Source organism: Myotis davidii, unplaced genomic scaffold, assembly GCF_000327345.1.
Source record: "Myotis davidii unplaced genomic scaffold, ASM32734v1 scaffold1286, whole genome shotgun sequence".
Taxonomy (NCBI): domain Eukaryota; kingdom Metazoa; phylum Chordata; class Mammalia; order Chiroptera; family Vespertilionidae; genus Myotis; species Myotis davidii.
The window spans coordinates 35,194-41,431 of record NW_006296619.1 but is presented as its reverse complement, the minus strand read 5'-3'; the positions used below and the strand labels follow the sequence as shown (position 1 = coordinate 41,431).

The following is a 6,238-nucleotide window of genomic DNA, read 5'->3' as shown; positions in this document are numbered from 1 at the left end:
TTTGTCCTGTTTCTTTGTCTCTGCATTTTTTATGCTTTCTTGGTGCACCCTCTAGTGGTCTTTGTGCACAGTCTTCCTGTAGTTAAGCCTTGTTGTAGTTAATACTAGGGGGATTTGACCTCCAGGCCAATTGGCTGTGCATTTCATCAATCTTGACTACTGAATTCTTTAGTGCCCCCTTAAGTTTTGCACCTGAGATGAGTACCTCACTCACTGCCCCCGAGTCCTGGCCCTGGTGGTGACAGAGGGCTGGTGGGAGATGAGGATGGTGATGGGGAGGGTGGCCCCTATAGTGTCTGAAAGATACTGCATGAAGTTTCCCATTGCAGCTGTCTCCTCTTTGCCTGAAGATATGCCTTGAGGTTGGACTAAATGGCATTTTCTAGACCAGTGATCCTCAATGGAGACAACTTTGCTCTCCAAAGGAGCTTTGGAAATATGTGGAGATGTTTTTGTTAATCTTGGGTGACAATCAGATTAATGGGGAGAGATACTCCTGACATCTAGTGAGTAGAAATCAGGGATGCTGCTAAACTCTCTAGAGCCCCTTCCCTCAACACACAACAAAGAATTACTTTACTCCAAATAGTAATAGTGCAAAGGTTGAGAACCTTGTTCTAGATCTATAGCATAGAAGAAAGAGCATAAGTTTTTCACACATTAAAGATGAAAAAAGAGGTAGAGGGACAACTTGAGTGAGAACAAGAAACAGAGGGAATGAGGGGAGAAGGGATGGAGGGAGAGAGAAAGAGAAAGTGATAGACAGGTGATAGATAGATAGATAGATGATAGATAGATAGATAGATAGATGATAGATAGAAGGTGTGGGAGCCAAACACCTTTGAAGTTAGGGTCATCATACATTCTCATGAGAATGAGTAGAAGGTGAGGATTTTGGAATGGGATGCATATGAAGTCCCTCGTCTACACAAGCAATCATGAGGTGGGAACCTTCTTCCTTCTCCCGTCATTGTCCACCAACATCCCAGGATCCTCTACTTCATTGGCTGGGATAGTGACCAGAGGGAGGCTGCTCCTGGGGTTATGACTGGGGCACTTTAGGGTGCTAACAGTAAGTATATGTGGACAGTAGACATCTGGGGTCTCCTCCAGTACACCTGGACACCCATGTTTGTCAGTGGACTCCAGGAGGCAGGTCCCTGTAGTCCCAGGAGGGAGCAGGTGAGAGAATTGAGCAAATGCCTTATTATCAACTCCCCTGCCCAGCACCCCAGCCTGGGGCAATCATCCTGCATTTCCCACTTCCCCAAAAGCCCAATATAAGGACTGCTTCTGGACCCAGCAGTCAGAGACACCAAGAGTGGAGGTCTCTGACTCTTGAGAGGTGAGTGCTCCCCCAGCTGCCAAGGGAGGAGGGTTCCAAGGCTTGGGAGGAAGCAGAAGCCTATATGGCAAACATCTAGGAGGCCTGTCATTTGGACCCTGATGACTACTATCCTTCCAATCGGTTCTCAGTGTAGTGGAACGGGTCCTGACCTTGAGCGGTCCTGTTCCTGCAGGGACAGGGTCGGGGCTAAGTGTCATCTCAGGGGCCAGTGATAAAGCCCATGGGTAAAAGGGACATTTTCTGCTTCTCCAGATCAGCATCTGCTCACTGGGGGAGAAGGAAGCCCTCCAGTTTGCCCTTTAATCAGCCACTTAAACAAACATTGCATCTCTGTTGTGTGACAGGGGCCGTGTAGACACAGTGAGTAGACCCACGGTGGGAAGTGAAGCTGTGTCCCTGCCACAAGAACCAGTGACTATGACACTCCCCCCGCTCCTGCTGCTCCTCCTGCTGAGGACAGTTGCTGCTCTTCATCTGGGTAAGTCCTCCCTTCCCTTCTCATCCAGCTTGACTCCTTCTCCTCTTTCTGGCAACTTCTTGGCTTCTTCTGGGCCAGGGCCACAGTTTTTCCTTCTTCAGTCAACCCAGCTCCCCTCAGGTAAGATCTCTCCTGGTCTCACAAATGTGACCTGAACATCCTGTCAGGGCTCCTCCTCGAGTAAAAACCACCCACCTTCTCAGAGGTGCTTCTTCCTACCCCGAAATACACACCTGTCAGCCAGCGCCAGGTGCTCACCCCTTTGTGTGAGTTCTCACCTCACCCCACAGGGAGGAGATCCTTCTGGCCTAGGCTCCAGAAGGAGGCACTAGGAAGGCTGTCCGTGGTCCTGGAAGAAGGGGACCCCTGACCTGATGGCAGGCTACTGTTCTTCCCAGGGAATGATGCCCCGTATCCTGACAGTCAAGAGTCACAGGCAGACCTGAGCCAGGATCTGGAAGGCTCAGGGGAGCAGGAGGGAGAGTCAGTCCTGACTGAGGAGGCAATTCAGTCTGAAGGAGAGCAGGTGGAGGCTTCCAACTGCCAAGATGCCTTTGAGGATGAGAAGGCCATGGAGTCGGACTCAGGTGCCCTAGATGAGAACCTGCAGTGCCCCAGGGCAGAGGACACAGAGGAAATGCTGGGCAGTCCTGGGTGCAAGACCTGCCTCTACCGGTTGCTAAAGACTCTCCTAACATTTGCAGACGCTCAGGTTATTGGCAGGGAGACTACTGTGGAAGGAGGACCAAGGGCAAGAGAAGAGAGTGGGTTCCACCTCCTGCTCCCTATTCATTTACACTAGAGATTTTCAAACACTAGTGAGCAGCAGAATGTCCTAGAGGTCTTGTTGAAGCATAGATTTCAGGGTTAGCCAGTTTGGGGTGCAGCCCAAGAGCTTGCATTTAGGACCAAGTGCCAGGTGCTGATGATTATTTCTCAGTATTATTATTGTTTTCTGCAAGGAGTTCCTGGTGACAGATGAAGGCCCAAGAGATGGAATTGGAGGAGCAAGGAGATCCCTGATTTCTGACCTGACCAGGGATGGAGAACTCTCCCCTGGAGACTCAGAAACTTGAGGGGGAAAAATCCCAGTGAATTCCCTACTCCACTTCTTTCTACAGATCACCTGCAGGAGGTGCTACAGAGGTAACTTCGTCTCTATCCGCAACCTCAGTGTCAACAATCAACTCCTGTCCTGGGCCAGTAAGATCAACCAGCCAGGATCTGGACTGGAGCCACCATCAGGAGCTGGGTAAGTGATGGGCCAGCTCCCAGGTACAGGAAGTTCTCTCTGGCATCAGCCTCATTCGAGCAACTGAGTGACCTTCCTGTAGGAGGCTGTTGGGGAGCTGGCTGGTGCTGGCATAAGAGAACTGGTGATTTTGCACATCTCTTTCCAACTCCATGTTTAGTGACTTCATGCCATGGCAGGTGTATTTATCTCAAGGAAATTGGCTATTTTTACAAATCACTGTTCTTCCCACTCTCTGCCTTCTCACCTTCCCCAGGACCGGTTGATAAACAATTACCAGCTCACCACTGGAGTCAGGAGATCTGTTCCTTACCCAGCTTGGTCACTTACAAGCTGAATGGCTTCCTCAGGCCTAAAATGGGTTCCTCTCAGAGTGGTTCTGGGATAGTGGGTGAATAAGTGCTATTATATTTGCTACTCAAGTGTGGTCCATGGACCAAGCAGTATTAGCATTGCCTAGTAGCTTATTAGGAATGCACAGTATTGGGCCCCACTGGAGCCTCCTGAATCAGCATCTCCACATTAAAAAGATCTGCAGGAGACTTGTATTCACAGAAAGTTTGAGAAGCCTGGTTGTGTGAGGCGGGGAGGGACCACTGCTCTTCCATTGCCTTGCAAACCCTGAGGGGTGGGTCTCCTGGATATCTAGCTCCTAGCTGCGGGAGTGGGGGTGTTCGGGGGCGGGGGGGTCAGTGCCCAGAAAGGGACACTCAGTGGGCATTTTCCGGAACCTCTGGATCTGCCTGTCTTCCTGGTCCCCTGCCTCTGACCCAACCTATCCCCTATCTTGATCTAGTGCTCCACGTTACACTGGAGTGATGGGAGTGCTGTGAATTTTAGACACTTGGCTCATCAGCATGGGAATGACCACTATTCACCAGAGGTGAGGGGGACTGGGCACCAGGGCAAAGGGAAGGGATGGCAAGGTGGACTCTTATACACTGTCCCTTTGAGCTGCCTGAGCACACCTCAAACTCACAGCCTCCCCACAACTGGAGAACCAATGTCCAGTTTGTAAGGAGGGCTGTGATGTAGGGTGAGGGGCTGCCCTGTGAGGGCTGGATGGGGGCTCTCCATCCTCACAAATGGAACTCAGCCGGGTGCCTGGCAGCTCTTTTCCTTCTTCTGCTACTGATGTGACAAATGAAGTTAATTAAAGGTGTGGATGAGGGACAATTAAGAGATGTGCGAATTAGGATAGGTTGGATGCCAGACGCCAGGGACTATGGCTGAGGCCATACACGCTGGAGAAAGGCTTCCCCAGCTCTCATCCCAGCCCTGCCACCTGCCCACTGGCATATAGACAAGTGGTTTCCCCACTGACCCTCAGGTTCCTCATCTGTGCAGTGAGGATGTGGACAGCACCTCCCTCTGGGAGTCATTGTGAGGATTAGCCAGGAGCCCACAGAAAACACTCAGCACCCTGTCTTTCTGGGGTGAAAACTCAACAAACACAAGCTAGTGGGGGTGTCTGGCAAACATATCATGACAATTGGAGGGCAAGGGGGGCATGGGCCACACTCTGCTGGCAGCTGACACCACCGTGTTCTCTACTGCTAGGGGGTCATTGGCAACAATCAGGTTGTGGAACACATCTGCCCTTCATCTGCTCCTACTAAGCCAGTGGCACAGAAGAGATCCTACCTTGAGCCCCCTCCCTACACCCCTCCTGGCGGCCCCTGGCCCACCGTGGGCACTGGGCTGGACTCCTAGCCTCCCCTGGTAATAAAGCCATGTTTCCCACTGCATTTGCTGACTCTTGTTTCTTCCTTGTGCATTGGAGTACTCCCCGGGGTTGGAACTCCTGGAACCCCTCACTCCTGCAGGATGGGGCTTTGAGGAAAGGAAAAGATGGCTAGCTGTCCACCTGGGTGGGTGGAATGGAGGTGGGGCGCTGAGGGGTTTGGCTGCAGCGCCACCTAGGGGAAGATCCAGGGCTGGGTGGCCCTCCCAAGACCTTTCTCAGACCAGGCTGGGGGATTCCACCCCAGCACCCATCCAGCAAATAGAAAGAAGCTCTGAGAAGCTGTAAAAATGGAAGGCATTTATATGCAAAAGGGAGCAGAAGAAAGGTTCTAGCAAAGACTGCATTGTTCCAGGGGAGGTCACCTTTCTTTGGATGGGGTCTATCAAGAGGGTTACCAGCCCAAGCTGGTTTGGCTCAGTGGATAGAGCACTGGCCTGGGGACTGCAGTTTCCCGGGTTGGATTCTCATCAAGGGCACGTACCTTGGTGAGAGGCTCCTCCTGAGTCCCTGGTCCTGGGCCACGTGTGGAAGTCAACCAATGGATCTGTTTGTGTCACATCAATATTTCTTTCTCTCTCACCCTCTTCCTTCCACTCTCTAAAACTCACTGGAAAATTATCCTGGGGTGAGGATTAAAAATAAAATAGTAAAAGTAAGGAAGTAAGAAGACTGACCTTACATCCCAAAATACAGTGGGGCCTTGACTTACAAGTGTCCCGGACTAGGAGTTTTTTGAGATACCAGCTGTCTCTCAGCTGATTTTTTGCATTGAGTTAACAGAGTAATTTGAGTTAACGAGCTCTTTAACGAGCTCGGTCTCCGAATGAATTAAACTCGTAAGTCAAGGCCCCACTGTATGGGCTTTCCCATTCCATCAAGGTGCTAGCTAAGCTCTGTGAAGCTAAGCTCTGTCTTTAGGGTGGAACCCCTGGAGTTCTGTTCACCGCCCCAGCACAGAGCGGGAGCGCAATCCAGACAGAGTTTTTCTGTGGACACAGGTCCCAGATCCAGTCCTGGCTTCCAGACAGCCCCAGATCCAAGCTCTGTCCTGAGAGCACTATTGGAGCTGATCTCATTAGAGGCAGGTTCTGTCATAGCCTCAGCTTCCTGGAGAGAAAACTGAGACTCTGGGACTTGCCATTCATTTGCATCACACTGCACTGAGACCCACCCTCTGCCTGATGTGGGACTGGACTGACCCTTGAGACAAGAGGCAGAGTTTGAAACTCCTTCAACATAAATGCGAACATAAGCCAGACACTCAGAGTTTCACGGATGCTGAAAACATTGGCAGCATTGGATGGACTGTCTGGGAGTAATGCAGACTGTCTGGGGTATCAAAGAAGCGAGGACCTGGGAGTCAGACGTGCCACTCCTGTCTATTTGTATGTGCAGTTCTTTTTGTCTTCAACC

General features: G+C 51.1%; 1 pseudogene; it reads left to right on the top strand.

The window, feature by feature from the left end:
• The first annotated feature begins 1,322 nt into the window (after positions 1-1,322).
• On the top strand, positions 1,323-4,791 carry LOC102771578 (annotated as a pseudogene).
• The last annotated feature ends 1,447 nt before the right edge of the window (positions 4,792-6,238 follow it).